General features: G+C 46.3%; 1 protein-coding gene across 2 annotated transcripts in view; it reads right to left on the reverse strand.

Moving 5' to 3' along the window:
- Window positions 1-16643, reverse strand: part of NLRC4 (NLR family CARD domain containing 4) — a 630421-nt gene extending 613778 nt beyond the window's left edge. For both annotated transcript variants that reach the window (XM_073627642.1, XM_073627641.1), the window contains exon 1: window positions 16458-16643. The gene's annotated coding sequence lies outside the window, so the exon portion shown is untranslated. The remainder of the gene's footprint in view (window positions 1-16457) is intronic.
- Between the last annotated feature and the right edge of the window lie 736 nt (window positions 16644-17379).

The following is a 17379-nucleotide window of genomic DNA, read 5'->3' on the forward strand; positions in this document are numbered from 1 at the left end:
GAGGATCTCCCGTTGGGTCGCCTGGCCTCTTGAAGCACATCGCATTGAAGGGCATTAACGTGAGCTGCAATAGATGTAGAAGTTAGGCACATGTAGAGAAAGTAAAGAAGAAGAAAGGAACAGTAGGCAGAAAGGGACAGAGTAGAGAGATAAAGATCTCCCAGAGTAAGAGAGCTGGACTCGGGGAGGGAGATACCCTCCGAGAACCTCTACACAGGTAGAACAGTAAGGGTCTGTCCTATGGAGGAACAGACAGCCTAACCCCCAGAGGCCTACTGGAGTCTGAGGGAAAGGTGGAGGCACATGGAGTCTGCCCCTGGTAATGTTGAGTAAGTGCTATATAACAGCAACTGGGAACATCAATAAAGGGTCAACAAATGGAACCCAGGTCTGACTTAGCGATCCATCCCTCCCTCTCTCCTGAGGGAGCAAAGAAGCAAGGAGGCCCAGAGCTTGTAATGTGGAACCTCCCACAACAGGGTGGGGTCCTGAGCAAAGACAAATTTTTTTTTAAAAAGCTTCTTTAGGTCTCCATGGAGGGAGAGAGTCTGGAGTACCCCATCTGGGGATCTCAATTTCTTGTGGTGAGAGAACAGGGGCCCTCCAGGGAGGTCGGTATTGACTCCCCAGGCGAGGTCTGGGTCTCCAATGGGACCAAAAAGGCAAAAATTGCCTGAGAAAACTGAAAAAAAAATTTAATTTAATTTATATGGGGAACAGTTAGAACAATTAAGAGTTTCATCTCTAATCAGAGGGAACAGGGGAACCAGGAACCCATCTCTGGGTAGTGAGCGAGGAGAAGCCTGAATTAGTTGGCAGACAATCACGGGTCGGTATTGTCCTTTTGTGTCAGAACCGAGAGCAAAGGTTTCAGTTAACTTCGGCGCTGCATTGTGGAGGGGGACAGATCTGCAAATATCTGATCTGGGGGATCCTGGCACTGCACCCGGGGCATGAACCGTGATTGTTTCTTTTTTTTTTTCTTTTAACCACTCAGCAAGATTATTTGTCTGGGAGTCATTTTTCAGTTGTCAATACTTCAAACTTCTTCCCATTCCTGCTTCTCATCATCGTGGTAGTGCTGGTTACATTTTTATACTTTTCAAGACTTATTTACGTGGTGTTTAATTAATACATTTTACCTTTATACATTTCCCTCCATCCCCCCCCCTTTCCCCCCCAGCCCCCCCGAGACCGTACTTCCCCCCCTGCTCCCCCCTCTCTCTTTTTGATATCTTCAATTCTGTCTCTGTTTCAGCCTCCAGGTCCATTTTGCTGTTAGTCTCAGGATCTCTATGTCTTCCTGCCTAAGATGTCCATATCTCGGCTGCTCTCAGGGACACTTTAAACTCTACCCACCTTCTCCATTTTGTCTCAAAGGCACCCATTTTCGTCCCTTCACTGCACCTTAAGTATTCTAGGGTGTGTATTTCATTAATTTTATCCAACCAATCCTTCATTGCAGGTCTTTCTATCCTTCTCCAATACTTGGGTATCAAACTTTTAGCTGCATCAATAAGATGCGGCAGTAGCGTTCTCTGGTAGGCTTTGTTGGACATCTCACTCATATGGAAAAGACAAACCCAGGGATCATCTGATACACTAGTCCCTGTTATGTCTTTAATAAATACCCTCACATCGCTCCAAAATGTTTTAATTGTCGGGCATTGCCACCAGATATGAGTCATTGATCCTATTTCCTTACACCCCCTCCAACAATGTTGTGGGGGTCCGTTTTGGAATTTGTTCAGGCGGTCTGGGGTCAGGTACATCCTGGCTAGGCATCTGAAATTTAGCTCCAGGATTTTACTGTTAACTGACGTGGCTGCTGCTCTGCTTAGGATCAATGACCCCTCTGGGGCAGTGAGCTCCCTCCCTAGCTCCTTCTCCCACTTCCGTATAAACGAGGGGATTTCTGTGTTACCCAGGCCTATCAGTAATCTGTATATCTGGGAGAACCCCCCCTTCTTGTCTTTATCCACACACATTTTCTCTAGTGGGCGTAGGTTCTCCTTTGATATGATTGGTTGTGGGAGGGATCTTATAAACTGACTCAATTGGCTATACCGCCAAGTATTTATCACCAGTAAGCTTTTTTTTTCCTTTAGCTCTTGATATGTGCATATTTTATTCTGTTGCATAACGTCTTTTAACTGTATGTTCTCGTCTAACAGCCACCCCCGAACCACTCCCCTTTCCCTGGTGCGAAGTAGTCTGAATCCTTAAGTGACATTAAAGGGGAGTTATGTCCCCAGTGCTCCCTTTTATGGACATTATCCCATATTTTGAGTGCGTGTTTGGTGATCTCGTGTGTTTCAGAACTTAATTTCCTTAAATGTGGTGGAATCCAAATTATTTTATTCAACTTAGTATTGCTAATTTCCTTCTCCATTTTTACCCAGTGTTTATCTGCTTTATCTTTTGCCCAATCAATTACTCTAGCTAGAGCTATGGCTTTGTAATATTTGCGAACATCTGGTGCTCCCCATCCCCCTTTACCCTTTGCTTTTGTCAATTGTGTAAATTTTAGTCGTGGTGTTTTCCCTCTCCAAATAAATCTTAGCAAGATTGAGTGCAATTTTCTTAGGTAGGCCTGTGGGAGCGCCACTGGCAACATTTGCATTTTATAGGTAATTCTTGGCAGTACAACCATTTTAAATATATTTATTCTCCCTCCCCAAGATAGTTGTCCTAGGTGAACTCTCCTGAGCTCTTGTTTTATCTCGTTAAGAAGTGGTACGAAGTTAGCGTGGAAAAGCATCTCATATGAGGTTGTGATCTTTATCCCTAAGTAATTTAGTTCTTTTTGCCCCCATAAGAAGGGGAAGTGCTTCTAATATGAATGATCTCTGGTTTTACTAGTATTAAAACTTAATGTTTCCGATTTATTTGGATTGATTTTGAAATTAGAAAGCTTTCCGTACTCTAGCAGGGTTGACATTATGTTCGGGAGGGATATCCTTGGGCGCGTTATATATAGAAGGATATCGTCCGCAAATGCGGCTATTTTATATTGATCTCTGCCTATCGTTACCCCGCTGATATCCGGACACTGCCTGATCTTTTCTAATAGGGGTTCTAGAGCCAACACGAACAGGACAGGGGAGAGTGGACACCCCTGTCTTGTCCCATTATACATATCGAACGGCTCCGACAGGACTCCGTTTATCCTTACTCTTGCTGTAGGTCCGGAATATAATGCCCCTATTCTCCTGCGGATCTTAATCCCAAAACCCATCTCCTCTAGTGTGCCCATCATGAAGTCCCAGTCCACTCTTTCGAACGCTTTTTCAGCGTCTATTGACAAGAGTAGACCTGGGACTCCACTTTTCTTCATCTGTTGCACCGCCAAGAGGGTCTTGATGCTGTTATCCCTGCCTTGTCGGCCTGACACGAACCCGACCTGGTCTGGGTGTACTATCCTTCCTATTATGGGTTTTAATCTATCCGCTATTACTTTCGCATATATTTTCGTATCTACGTTTAGGAGGGAAATCGGCCTGTAGCTTGAACATAATGTATTATCCTTGCCTTCCTTTGGGATGACAGCTATTATAGCTGCCAAAGCTTCCTTTCTCATTTCTCCTTTTCCCCAGTGTCATTCATATAAGAGCACTGTCACGGAACGTCCCACACTCCGCTTGAGTGCTTCCGTCATATACCACTTCCTCCCAGTCTGTATACAGATATCCCAACCTCTCTGAGCACAAACAAGGCGACACTTGCTTGTTGCTACCAAGAACTGACTTTATTCAGAACCAGAATACAGTCTTATATACACAGAAGAAGATTACTCTAACAATACAAACGTAACCTAATTAACATGAGCTAATTATCTAATCCTTTATACAGCCTAGGTGACTGAGACATGACCTTTCGCCCAGACTTGTGGTCACCGAGCTTCACACAGTTATAGCAGTCGTCCCGTCTCCTACATTGTATAGAGGACAATGTCATTAGCTCATTCAATTAACATAAACACAGGTTGATGACACCAGCATCTCCTCACAGGATGTGTCCCAACAGAATGAATCCAGGGCCCATAATCAAATGGCAACAGGCTTGCATACAGTCCTCTCCAACAGCCTCTGTTCTGGCTAGGTCTGTGACATTTCTCCCCTTTCGGCAGGAGACTAACACAGGAGGAGACCCCAGACGGGTTGACTCCGAAGTTAGTCCATAGTTCCAGTCCTCTACTGCCTGTACCCACACAGTACCCCGAACAAATTGTTCCAAACAGAGTATTACTCACCCAGCCAACCTCTGCCTCTCTCAGAGAACATATCTGCCGCTGGGGAGAGGCCTGGACTGGCTCTTCTCCCTGGAATCCTTTCTGCCGCTGGAGAGAAGACAGGGTGTCTGGGCTCACTCTGTCATGCTGTTGGGGATCGGGGCCCACTGCCCAGCATCCCTGGGGTATACAGGTGGAGACTGAAGTCCCATCCACCTTCACAGGAAATCCATCCTCTGTTAGTTGAGGGCAGAGTCCAGCAGTCCTCGGCCCTGTTGCCAGCCCTTCTGCTGGAAACCCCACACCATCTGCTCTGGCTACCTGTTGGGGAGGGAGGCCGACTGCCCCACCTCCCTGGAACTCTGTAGTTGTTGCAGGTGATGGCCAGAGGTTGGTAGCACTCTGCCCGGTTGCCGGTGCTTCAACTGGGGAAGTTCCCTGTAACTCCACAGATACTGCTGTTGGTGCGGGGCAGAGCACAGTGAAGTTTGGCCCCAATAGCAGCTCTTCTGCTGGAGGCTCATCAGGTTGTTCTTCCTCAGCAGAAAAGTCTATTAAATCCCCTACCTCTATAACTGGTGTCTGTGGATAGAGGTTCACCATCTCCTGTCCGTGGAACTCAGAAGATGCCATCAGTGCTGAGCAGAGCGCAATGAAGTTTGGCCCTAATCCCAACTCTTCTGCTGGGGGCTCACCCGATGGTTCTTCCTCAGCAGAAAAGTCTATCAAATCCCCTGTCTCTGCAACTGGTGTCTGGGGATGGAGGTTCACCATCTCCTGTCCATGGAACCCAGAAGATGTTATCAGTGCTGGGCAGAGATTAGCAGAGCTCTGCCCTGTTGTCAGCACTTCAGCTTTGGGGATGGCAATCTCCAGATTTTCCACTGCAGATTCTCTGGCATGCTGCTGGACAGGCACATTCCTCCATCCAAGATCATCCCATGCAGAAACAGGATCATCAAGGTCAGTCAGCACTTGCTGCATCCGCCATAAGACCTCCGCCTCCATAGCTGTGGGGGCAGGTTGGCAAAGCACACTATTGCTCTGCCACATTGCCGACTCTTCAGCCAGGATTTCAGGGTTGTCAGCTGGTATTTCCTGATAGTCCCAGGCAAAGGGAGCCCAGCCCTGGCACTGAGCAATGTCTAGCAGCCGTCTGTAGGCGATCTCTAGCTCCCATTCCTGAACGGCCAGAAACTCCAAATCTTCCTGTGCCCAGTGCACTTCCGAAATGTTCAGTAGCCCTTCTCTGAAATCCATGATTTCGTCCACCCGCCGCTCCAAATCACTCCCAAAGTTAGGGTCCCCTGTCAGCTTCACAAACAACAGTCCCAAGCCGCCGTAGCTTAAGCCTTCCGTTGGGCTGTCATCCGCTATCCAGGGACATGCTTGGGATACATGCCACCGGAGGGCTCTGTAGCTCTCATCCAGCTTTATCTCTGCCCAGACCAGCCTGCTTAATTCAGCTGTCTGCTTCTTGTGTGGTTTTTCTCCCAAAAACCGCACCCGCAGTCCGTACTGCGACCAGTACCTTTCCTCGATGGAGGGGAGAACTTTTCCCTGGTGTCGCTGCTCACGGGCTAGCGCTTCCTTCCAGAGTTTGCAGCGAATAGAATCACACCATCCCAGCAGGACCTGCTCCGATACTGGTCCTTTGTGCTGTATCTGCATCTCTCGCAACCTCCTTCTGAATTCCTCATCCATGGCGGCTGGTATCTGTACCTCTCCTCTCCTGCTATCTGGACCTTGGATCCAGATGGAAGTTTGGATGTCCCAGACTGCAGGAAGCTTTCCCGCTGCTTGCCACCAATGTCACGGAACGTCCCACACTCCGCTTGAGTGCTTCCGTCATATACCACTTCCTCCCAGTCTGTATACAGATATCCCAACCTCTCTGAGCACAAACAAGGCGACACTTGCTTGTTGCTACCAAGAACTGACTTTATTCAGAACCAGAATACAGTCTTATATACACAGGAGAAGATTACTCTAACAATACAAACGTAACCTAATTAACATGAGTTAATTATCTAATCCTTTATACAGCCTAGGTGACTGAGACATGACCTTTCGCCCAGACTTGTGGTCACCGAGCTTCACACAGTTATAGCAGTCGTCCCGTCTCCTACATTGTATAGAGGACAATGTCATTAGCTCATTCAATTAACATAAACATAGGTTGATGACACCAGCATCTCCTCACAGGATGTGTCCCAACAGAATGAATCCATTGAAAATCCAGGGCCCATAATCAAATGGCAACAGGCTTGCATACAGTCCTCTCCAACAGCCTCTGTTCTGGCTAGGTCTGTGACAAGCACATTTTTGGTATTAGGTAGTCCTGATATTTTCTATAGTAAAGCACCGTCAGTCCATCCGGACCTGGGCTTTTTCCCAGTTGCATCCCTTTGAGCGCTTTCCTCACTTCTAGTTCCGTATATGGGGCTTCTAAGGTGGCTTGTTCACTTTCTGAGAGGTTAGCTAGACCGCTGTCTTTTAGGTACTTTTTAATTTTCCCTTGTTTTTCTTCCTTCTCTTCGGTACTTATCTTTTTATTTATGGCATACAGCCCCCCGTAGAACTCCTGGAAGGTCCTAGCAATGTCTTTATCTTTATAGGCAATCTCGCCTGATTTGGTTTTTATTTTATCGATGTAGTTATTGTTTTTCTTTTTGCTTAGGACCCTAGCCAGGAGCCTCCCGGGTCTATTACCTCCTATATATCTTTCCTTTTTAACCCGGTTATATACCTTACGGTTCTCTACTTCTATGAGCTCACACATGGCCTCTCCTTTCTTATGTAATTCCACCATTATCTCCTTTTCTCCTGTTTGCTTATGTTGTTGTTCCAGCTCCTGAATATTTTTCTGTAGGGCTAATCTTTCCTTGGCCTCCTTTTTTTTCCTTTCTGAGCCCGCCTTTATTAAAATGCCTCTAATATATACTTTGTGGGCCTCCCATACTACAGCTTCTGAGGTTTCCTCAACCGAGTTAGTTTTAAAGTAAAATTCTATTCCTTCCTTAATACGCTGATCGATGTCTCTATCATGTAATAAATCCTCGTTTAGTTTCCAGCTATTGGAAGGATTCCCTTTAGCTAATTTCCACCGAAGGCTTACTGGGGCATGGTCAGAAAATGTTATTGACCCAATTCTTGTGTCCTCTACTTCATCTATATACCTATGTTCCACTAAAAAAAAGTCTAGTCTAGAGTACGTCGAGTGTACGTGGGAGTAGTAGGAATAGTCTCTTTCGTTCGGATGTTGCAGCCTCCAAATATCTGACATTTGACATTGGTGCAGTTTTTTTTTAAGTTTATTCATCCATATCCCTCCAGTCCCACGGGCACATGACGTACTATCTTTACCTGGGTCCAGGCACATATTGAAATCTCCTGCGATGATGGTCCTCCCACTCTTGAAGCTTTCTAGTTTTGAGAGAATACCTAAGAGGTACCTTCCGGGGTTAATGTTTGGGCAGTAGATGTTTGCTAGCGTGCATTCCACCCCGTTAAGATTGCCCCTGAGGAATAAGAACCGTCCCTCAGGGTCAATCATTCTTTCGTCTACCCTAAATCTGGGGTCTTTGGCGAAGCCTATTGCTATACCTTTTGAGCTCTTAATTGGGGAGTCCCCGTATTCCCACTTCGGAAAGTCCCTCGAAAGTATTCTTTGGTTCTTGCCCACGTAAAAGTGTGTCTCCTGCAAGAAGACCACCTCTGCATTGAGGAGCCTCAGTTCTCCCATTATGTTCGCACACTTCGTGGGAGAGCTAATGCCCCTCACGTTATATGAGATTAAATTTATCCCAGTCATCTCGTTGTTATACCTCCTTGTGGGTTGAACCTCTCTTCTAATTCTGTGAAGCGGGGAACAGTGCCAAGCGTACCGGTCTCACCCTCCCCCACCCCCCTCAGACCCTTGTCCCTCCCTTATCCCCCCTTTACCCTCCCCCCCGCCTCCCCCCTCCCTCCTCCCCCCTTTTGGGGTAGCGGACCATCTCCTGGCCCTTTTAACCGTGGCCCTACTGACTCCTCCCGGCCCCTCGGTTTTCCCCCTAGAGGTTGAGCTCGAGGGTACCATCCTTGGATCCACCCGCTTTCCCCCGGATGCCCGGCTCCCCCCCCCCTCCTCCCCACTCCCCCCCCCGCCCCCGCCCTGGGCCCGCGCCCCTCAGCCCCCCCCCCCCCGCAACATTCCTCTTCTCTCTTTTTTTCTTCTTCTCCTTTTCTCCCTTCCCTTTTCCCTTCCCTTCCCACTTTCTTCTTCCTCCCCTTTACTATTTGGACCAAGAGTTATCTTTCTATAGTCATAATACAATCTTATAACTCTTATTTATGGTCGCATCATTTTAGTAATTGGTTTCCAAGCAGGGGTCCCCTCCCTACTGTCTTGAGTTTCAGATTTTTCCCACCATCCCGGAATTTCCACCAGTGGCACTTCCAAGCGTTGACAAAATTTTTGTGTCTCTTCGGGGAACCTTAGTGTCACAGAGCAACCCTCCTTGTGTCCTGTCAAGCAAGCCGGGAAGCCCCATGAATATTGGACATCATTTGCTCTGAGTTGAGCAAGAAGTGGCTTGAGGATTCTTCTCCTGGCCAGGGTCTCTGCAGATAGATCTGGGAAGATCTGTAGATTTACCTCTCCATATTTCACTTGTTGGTTTGTTCTTATGCTTGATTTGATCCTTTCTTTATCTTGAAAATTATGAAATCGGACAATTACATCTCGTGGGGCATCCCCCCTGATCTCCACTGGCTTTCTTATCCTATGGTCCCGCTCAAGCTTGATCTTTGGTCTCTTGTCAGTTGGGCCTAAACGATCTCCAAAGATTTGATCGATTATTTCTTGCAGGTTCTCTTTCCCCCCTTCCATTTCAGGCAAACCTCTTATCCGCAGGTTCTTCCTCCTATTCCGGTTCTCCTGGTCTTCCAGTTTGTACCGTAAATTTCTTTGTTCTTCCTGGATTTCTTCTATCTGCTGTTTAAGGATTTTTATCTCCATTCCCTGAGTGTCCGTTGTTATTTCCAACTCTTCCACTCTTTTTAATGTATGGCCCATGTCTTGTCGAATTGCTCCAATCTCACTTTTAATTAATGTTTCTAGTCTTGCGAACATTTCTGCCATCTCCCTTTTTGTTTCTGGTTGTTTGTCCTCCTGGGGGGCCCTTGAGGCCTCTTCTGTTATCTCCGTACCCATGGTGTGAGTGTCCATCTCCGCTAGTTGTCTTCGCGTGCTTATTTTCGATAGGGGTTCGGGGGTTTTGCATTTAGACCCGCCTGCTTTCCCTGGGCTCCCTTTATTCCCCTCTTGGACCATATATTTCCTTATAGCGCCCGGACTTACGCTTGTTCTATTACTACTAGCCGTATTGGCTGTGGCCGCCTTCCCTCCCCTCCCCTTCATTATACTGTTCGCGCTAGGGGTCCTGTGGGACAGGTGTGGATACCTTGCCGGTGTAGTTCTTATTGTATTGTAAGGTGTATGGTCTACCCTCTCCGGTACTCTTTGCGGTCAGCCGAGGGGTTCCTTTCTTCCTAGATCCCGGCCCCATTGGGTCGGGTGTTTTCGGAAGCCCTCTGATTTTTCTGAACTTACTCCTACGCCCTATATCCACACTACACAGTTGCTTTAATTTTAAATCCTCAAGAGGAAAGGACGGCACAACGAAACAAAAAAAATGAAAAAAAAAAAAAAGAGACAGGAGGGATCAGGTGGGAACAGAAGGGAAAACCATCTGGGTTGGTAACCCTCAGAGGGAGTACTTTTCCGTTGTTACCAGTCCTGCTCCTGTTAACTGCTATCAGTTACTGCTTTAATTTAAGTCCCGGTCCCGATTATCTTCAGAGATATATCTTGTGCATGAGCAGATAGTACTAACATAACATAAGTGAAGCAAGTTAACGTTCCACAGGTTTTTACCTATTATTCTTAGTCCATTACAGAGAAGGGAAATCCTGGATGTTATATTCAAAGTAAGACACTTACCCCCTCAGCCGTTTTTATCCGATCTTACCCAGCTTCTTTTTTTCACTTTTTTTTTTCCTTTCTTTCCCCTTCCCTCATACGGCACAGATCTTTCCTTCGTGAGGCTTCCCGTAGCGTGCCAGCTGCTCCGTTCAGCGCTGCAGCGCTTCAGTGTGACTCATCGTCGCTTAGCTACCGTCCTCCTCCTTCACTTCCTGACGTGCCTGAGCACGCCCGAGGTGCTTCACCGTTGCTGCGGGGGGTCCGTGTCCAAGTTCCTGCAGGGGGTTTGCGGTACGGTGCGGTACGGTGCGGTACGGTGCGGCGCGGGTCGTCAGGCTCCAGGGCTCCAGGCTCCAGGGTGGGGGGGCGGGCGGGCTACAGAGGAGACGAGGCTGCTCTCGGCCGCACGCCGGAGCTGGAGGGGGAGACGTCCGGCATCCAGAGATCAGCAGCCGCCCCAATTAGCCACCCACATCCGGCTCCTCCCTCTAAATGAACCGTGATTGTTTCATGACTTCCTCCTTCACTGCATAGTAATGAGGTTTGGCAATGATGTCTCTCGGTGTGCCATCCTTTCTGGGGGGCCCTTGGGTTCTGTGGGCTCTGTCCAGCTCCAGGAGGTGCTGGGGGATATTTGGGATCAGGTTCTTGATTACATCCTGCACCGCTGCAGGGACGTTAGTGATGGACTCAGGGAGACCCCTGAAACTGATATTGTATCTCATGGATCTGTTCTCTAAATCATTGATTCTGGATAGGGCAACATCCAGTTGTTCCTGTATTGTCTGGATATGGTCTGAGTTTTGATTTGTTGCTGCAACAGTTTTGTCTAGCTTGTTTTCAATTGTTTCCATTCTGGCTCCCAGGTTCTGGAAGTCGGAATTTAAGTCCCCTGTGATCTTAGAAGCTGTTTGAGCTAGGCCTCTTTCCAAGACTTCTGACAGTTTCTGGTATAGATCAGCTGCTGGGAAGGCAAAGGCTGTGGCCTGGTAGTCATTAGGAGAGGTGACTGCGTGGCTGGCTGTATTAGGCCCCATAGGGGAGAAGACATAGTTCTCCATGGTGTGGCCTATCAGGGACTCTGTGGAGGCAGGAGACAGTGACATGGTCTGCTGGTTACTTACATGGCCCATCGGGGTGAAGTTCAGAGTCACCGGGGCTATTATTTGCCTGTGTTCCTGGGGATCCTCAGAGCTGGAAGCATGAGGCTTCGCCGCGGCCGCCATCTTGGATCGGCCGTGTGTATCATCGCGGCCAGAGGTCTCTCCTAACTGACGATCCGGGCATAAGAGGGGGTTCCCGGGTGTCTGGGGATGCTGTGGCTGCTGGAAGTGCCATTCCCGGTACACTGTGTGAGGTGCTGTGGGCACCGCTGTGCTGGGGTGGTGAGGAGCTCCTGGCTCAAGCAGCCATCTTTAGAGCCCCGGCACATGCACACTACCACATTCGTTTTTTTAAGGCTTTTTTTTTTCTGTTTTCACCTGCTGATCTAGCCAGTATCATACCTCCTGTATTAGTGTCAGGTCACCTTGAGGCTAGGTGACAGATGCACACCGTTGGGATCAGGAGTGCACCGCAAGGTAGTGGACCCTACGGCTGACTGCTGCGGATGGGAGTCAGGGTGGAAAAGAAGACAGGGCCGCTGGAACACAAGCATGGATCCCACCGGGGTTAGAGCATAAGATTCCCTGGGGCGCGGAGTCTAAGAGCCAGTAGGTGTTCACCAGAGCCTCTAGTGGTGAGGATGGACTGGGCTGCAACTGGCTCCAGGTCGCGACCCCCAGCTCACACCCACAGTAGGCAATAGGAGGATAGAGATGGTAAGGGAATAAGCCAAGGTCGGGGCCACAAGCAGACAAGGACAACAGAGTCCACGCCAAGGTTCAGGGTCACAGGCAAACAGGGATAGTCATGCCAAGGTTCAGGGTCACGAGCAGACAGGAATAGTCGAGAACAGGCCAAAGTCGGTAGCTGGAATCAGACGTAGGAAACACAGCAAGTACACACGAAAGCTAACACACAATGGTTGATCAGTACTGCTGGCTTGCGGTGCACAGGTTGATATAGGGTTCCCTGATAGGGCCTGGGGTGGGGCCATGCTTAGAGGAGAGGTTATAAAACCAGCCAGGTGTGAGTGGCTGGCGTCTTAGTCTGAACACATGAGGAGAAGGTAAGCTGACAGAGAAAGATCACTGCATAACCATGACAATTAGAGCACAGGGGGACCATTGGACAGCAACATTACCAGTCTGGAGGGAGGGGAGTGTTAGATGTACTAGCAGATTTAGAACTGGTAAGTTGACAAATAATAAATATTTGCTTTTGGGTCTAAACACTTAAAATGTTGCTAAACCCAGGACACTGCATGCACTGTATTTGGGCTCCCTCAGTACACAGAACATGGAAATATAAACTGCTAAATACCTTTTCTCATCTGCAGTATATAGCAGTCTTATGACTTCTATCAGTGTCTGGTTAAAGCTTGTGGGAGGAGTTTTCATTCTACTCTGACTGTCCTATGAGGCTGCAGGACCCCCGACCCTCTGTCTGGACAGTGCTGATCATATGCACCTTCCCTAGAAGAAAAAACTCTCTAGCAATACACACCAAACTGAGCATGAGCAGAGTGCCTCCAAGGTTCTGTACTGTCAGGAGATGGATTGGGGATTGTGGAAGAAGGGGAGGAACAGAGGAGATAGGATCAAACAGCCTTTTACACAATGAGCAGGGTTCCACAGTGAGTATAACCAGTATGCTTTACATATTGCATATGCATACTGATTTTTACCCCCTTCATGACCAGGGCATTTTTTGCTATTTGGCAATTTAACTGGCAATTGCCTGGTCATGCAATGCTCTACCCAAATTCAATTTATATCATTTTTTTCACACAAATAGAACTTTCTTTTGGTGGTATTTGATCACCAATGAGTTTTTTTATTTTTTGCGCTATAAAAGAAAAAAGACAAAACATTTTGAAAAAAAAAAAAAAAAAAAACAATATTTTTTACTTTCTGCTATAAAACATATGCAAATTTTGTCATAAATTTAGGCCAAAATGTATTCTGCTAAATGTCTTTGCTAAAAAGACTACTATTGGCGGCGATCAGTGGTAGTGGGACTGTAATGCAGCGGGCAATCTGATTAACTGCCATGGACATCACCAGTGACACTAAAACAGTAATCCGTACAAAAAATATGCACTGTCACTGTACTAATGACGATCGCTGGGAAGGGGTTAACATTTAGGGGCAATCAAAGGGTTAACTGTGTGCTTACAATGTTTACTATGTTTGCTATGTTGTGTTTTTACCAAGCGATGTGCCTTACGTTTTGCTTTGCAGGGAGAAAAAAAACAGCACATTACCACTGTTAGTGTTGTTTACTTACACAGAGCTCTCTTCTATCATTCACTCAGCCGATCAGCGAGTGAATTTGACTTATGGCCAGGACCCACTGATCAGCTTGTGCTGCAGTGAATGGCAGCACAGCTGAGGCAGGGGGAGTGCGCATGTGCGCCCCCCAACCTAAGAGGAAGTGGATCACGTACATGTACGTGATCTGGCACAGGGGGGCCGCTCTGCCACAGTATATCTGCTGTAGGCGGTCCCCAAGTGGTTAATACTCACCCCATCCTTAAACACTTACCTGCCTCCTCTCACAATCAAGCCCACTACAGCTCTTCTCCCTTTACTTTCTGGTCTCACTGGAGAGGAGTGGGAGCCATAGGCTCCTGTTGCTTTCAGTCAAATCCTATGAGGAGGGAGCGGGGGGCATGGTCAAGCCCTTCTGTGTGTGTGTCTATGAATGCACAAAGCCCGACGTGGGAGTGTGCACGCACAGGTTTTCTATGGGGGTATCCACAGAAAGAAGGAGCGTGGGCATGTGCCGACAGAGGACCACCAAAGAAAAAGTAAGGGGCTGCTCTGTGCAATATCATTGCACAGAACAGGTCAGTATAAATTAATATTAAAAAAAATTAGTCTTTAGAATAACTTAAATATTTGATAGGATACTATTGCCTCTTATAGGGTTCCCAGGCAGTGGTAATTGCTGAATAGTTAACATCACCACATATAGATTCTGAATAAACCAGTAACTGGGTTGACATTACTGTGACACTAATACTAAATTTGTAAAAGTGGTTTAAAGCCTTAAGGTTTTTCACCTTAATGCATTCTATGCATTACGTGACAAACCTTCTGTGCTGCAGCTCCCCCCCTTTTCTTACCTGAGCCCGATCTGATCCAGCAATGTGCACAGCAGCTCCATCAGCTGTCACTCTTCCCATTTGACAGATTGATAGCAGCAGTAGCCATTGGCTCCCACTGCTGTCAATCAAAAGCTGTGACATGGGAGCGGGGCCAAGTCCCACTGTCTGTCAATGGACGCAGCAGCAGGACTCAGGAATGAGCCCACATGAGCAGGTAAGTACAGGCATGTTTGTTATGTAAAAAAAAAACAAAACAAAAAAAATATAAGGAATGTCTACAATTACTTTAATTAAGAAATTTTGCAGTTAGTCAATCTATGTGATAATGAATGACAGAGAAAATGCAGCACATAACACAGGCAGTACCAGTAGAATGCTAAATGGAAACTGCAGTTTATCAAAGTCCTGCTGTAGCTGCTCTCTGGTACATTGTTAATCAGCTCATTTAGTATAAAAACAGAGCCCTGCTTAAAAACTCAGTAAAGCATACTATTCATATACATATAAGCATAATATTGATAAAAAGTCCTCATTTAGCAGTAGATTTTCACAACAAAGAATGAGCATCCAATTAGACACAGTCTCGTGAGATAAAGAGAGGCAGGTGCAGGACTAAGGATGGTGCAAAAATAGAAACCTCACACATTAAGATCCTTAAATCACAGTTCATAGGATATTCCAGTTATTTCAAGTCCCATATAACACCAACACTGCATGTGACCATCACCCAAGAAAGGATGTCTGCTTATCAAATAGATCTGACCTGCAAGAGGTAAAAAAATCCTGTGCCTGTTTAACCCCACCAGGGTCTTTGGGCTGCTCGGTACACCAAGATCCTGCAGACATTCTCTCGTTTTCATAGGCTCATGGACATCCCACTCGGAAAAAAGATGCTCCACATAGTGTAAGATCCAACACATTTATACGTGGTTAAATTGTTTAAAATTGGAAGAGCGTCTTCTTTACATATACAAAAAAATATACCGACCGGTACAAGCAGCTTAAAACGCCTGCGCTTTCGGGACTTTCCGGGACTTAGTCCTGCACCTGCCTCTCTTTATCTCACGAGACTGTGTCTAATTGGATGCTCATCCTCTGTTGTGAAAATCTACTGCTAAATGAGGACTTTTTTATCAATATTATGCTGATATGTGTATGAATAGTATGCTTTCCTTTCACACTGGGGCGGTTTGCAGGCGCTATTGCGCTAATAATAGCGCCTGCAAGCCAACCCGAAACAGCCGCCGCTGTCTCTCCAGTGTGAAAGCCCCAAGGGCTTTCACACTGGAGCGGTGCGCTAGCAGGACGGGAAAAAAAGTCCCGCTAGCAGCATCTTTGGAGCGGTGAAGGAGCGATGTATACACCGCTCCTGCCCATTGAAATCAATGGGACAGTGCGGTTATACCACCGGCAAAGCGCCTCTGAAGAGGTGCTTTACGGTGGTTTTTAACCCTTTCTCGGCCGCTAGCAGGGGGTAAAACCGCCCCGCTAGCGACCCAATACTGGCGGTAAAGCGCCGCTAACAACGCTTTACCGCCGACGCCGCCCCAGTGTGAAAGGGGCCTAAGTGTTTAAACGCGGCTCTGTTTTTATACTCATTGATCTTTTTTTGATATCACACATGAGAGTTGCTGTTCTTTTTTTTACTTATTGTATTCTATTTATCATATCATTTTTAACTAGCGCGTTTTTTTTCCCCTTACATAATCAGCTCATTTACTAATTTGTTCCGGCAACAAACCGAGCGGTTTACCGAGTGGTAGATCAGGGAAGCTGCAGTGTGAAGAATCTACAAGGGAAACTTTCAGTGGGGTCAGCAGAAGGCAACATAACTGGCAATCAGTTATAGAGTTAAATATAACTTTAAGGCGGCTACAGATCAGCTTTAACTGCCAGTCACAATTAAAACAATTTAACTATGAAATCAGAAATTAAACTGTTTAATTCCATTTTTTTTCCAAAGCTTTTAAAGTTCAGCTCAATTGCCAACTGGTTGTACTAGCTACAGTATCCGATTAAGCAATCTACAAAATAAAATGTCTTACCTTACAAAGTTTCTATCACATTAGAAGGCAAATTATTTTAAACCCATGCCAAAGTTGACAAAAATATCCATTTTTGCTGTAGTTTCGATCCACTTGTTTTCTGGTAAAAAAAAATTAATTGAATTGAGCTTTTACCATTACCAGTCTAAAACTGAAAGTACATTTCTACATATTTTACTTCCTGGACAAGTCACGTAAGCTGCCGGTAAGAGCCTATAACATTTTCTGAATCTTTACAAGGAAGTGTCAGACAAACCAGAACAGTGCAATGGCTTTAAAAAAAACATGCTCGGCAGTGACAGATTTCACAGCAGTTATCACAAAATTACAGCTACAAAATCCTTAAATGTACACTGTTATTAATGTGTATTGCGTTCATTATTCAGACATAAGCATATCTGTTACCACCACCAATATTAATCCATAACAATATGCAGGTAAAAGTTGTGTTTATTTTTACTTTACATTTCTAAATATAAAAAATGGCACATGCATGAGATGAACAGTAATAACAAAGCAGGGCATAAAAACCACAGAGAAAATAATAATACAATCTTGAAGCCTATTGAAGAGAATCAAGACTAGCAAAATAAATGAATACAGACTATATTTATGTAGCACTGACCCCTGTAGGAGCTGCTGATTTATTTGGGCTTGTACTCTGCTTTGTGTCCCCCCTGAATATCTCAGTCCCCCTGACACAGCTGTGGTGTAATAGTGTGCAGTTAGAACGAAATCACAAAGGCAAGTTCACAATACTCAATATTATATACCTGTCTGTAGTTACCTTACCCTCCTCTTGGCTGGTGATGAAGAGGAAAACAAGACTCACACAGTTGTACTTAAATAATAACCATATTCAGGGCTTTTTTTCTCAGAGAATAGGTGCAGGAACTCTGCCTGTCGGAGTTAGCCCTTGTCT

This window comes from Aquarana catesbeiana, linkage group LG04, assembly GCF_042186555.1.
Source record: "Aquarana catesbeiana isolate 2022-GZ linkage group LG04, ASM4218655v1, whole genome shotgun sequence".
Taxonomy (NCBI): Eukaryota; Metazoa; Chordata; class Amphibia; order Anura; family Ranidae; genus Aquarana; species Aquarana catesbeiana.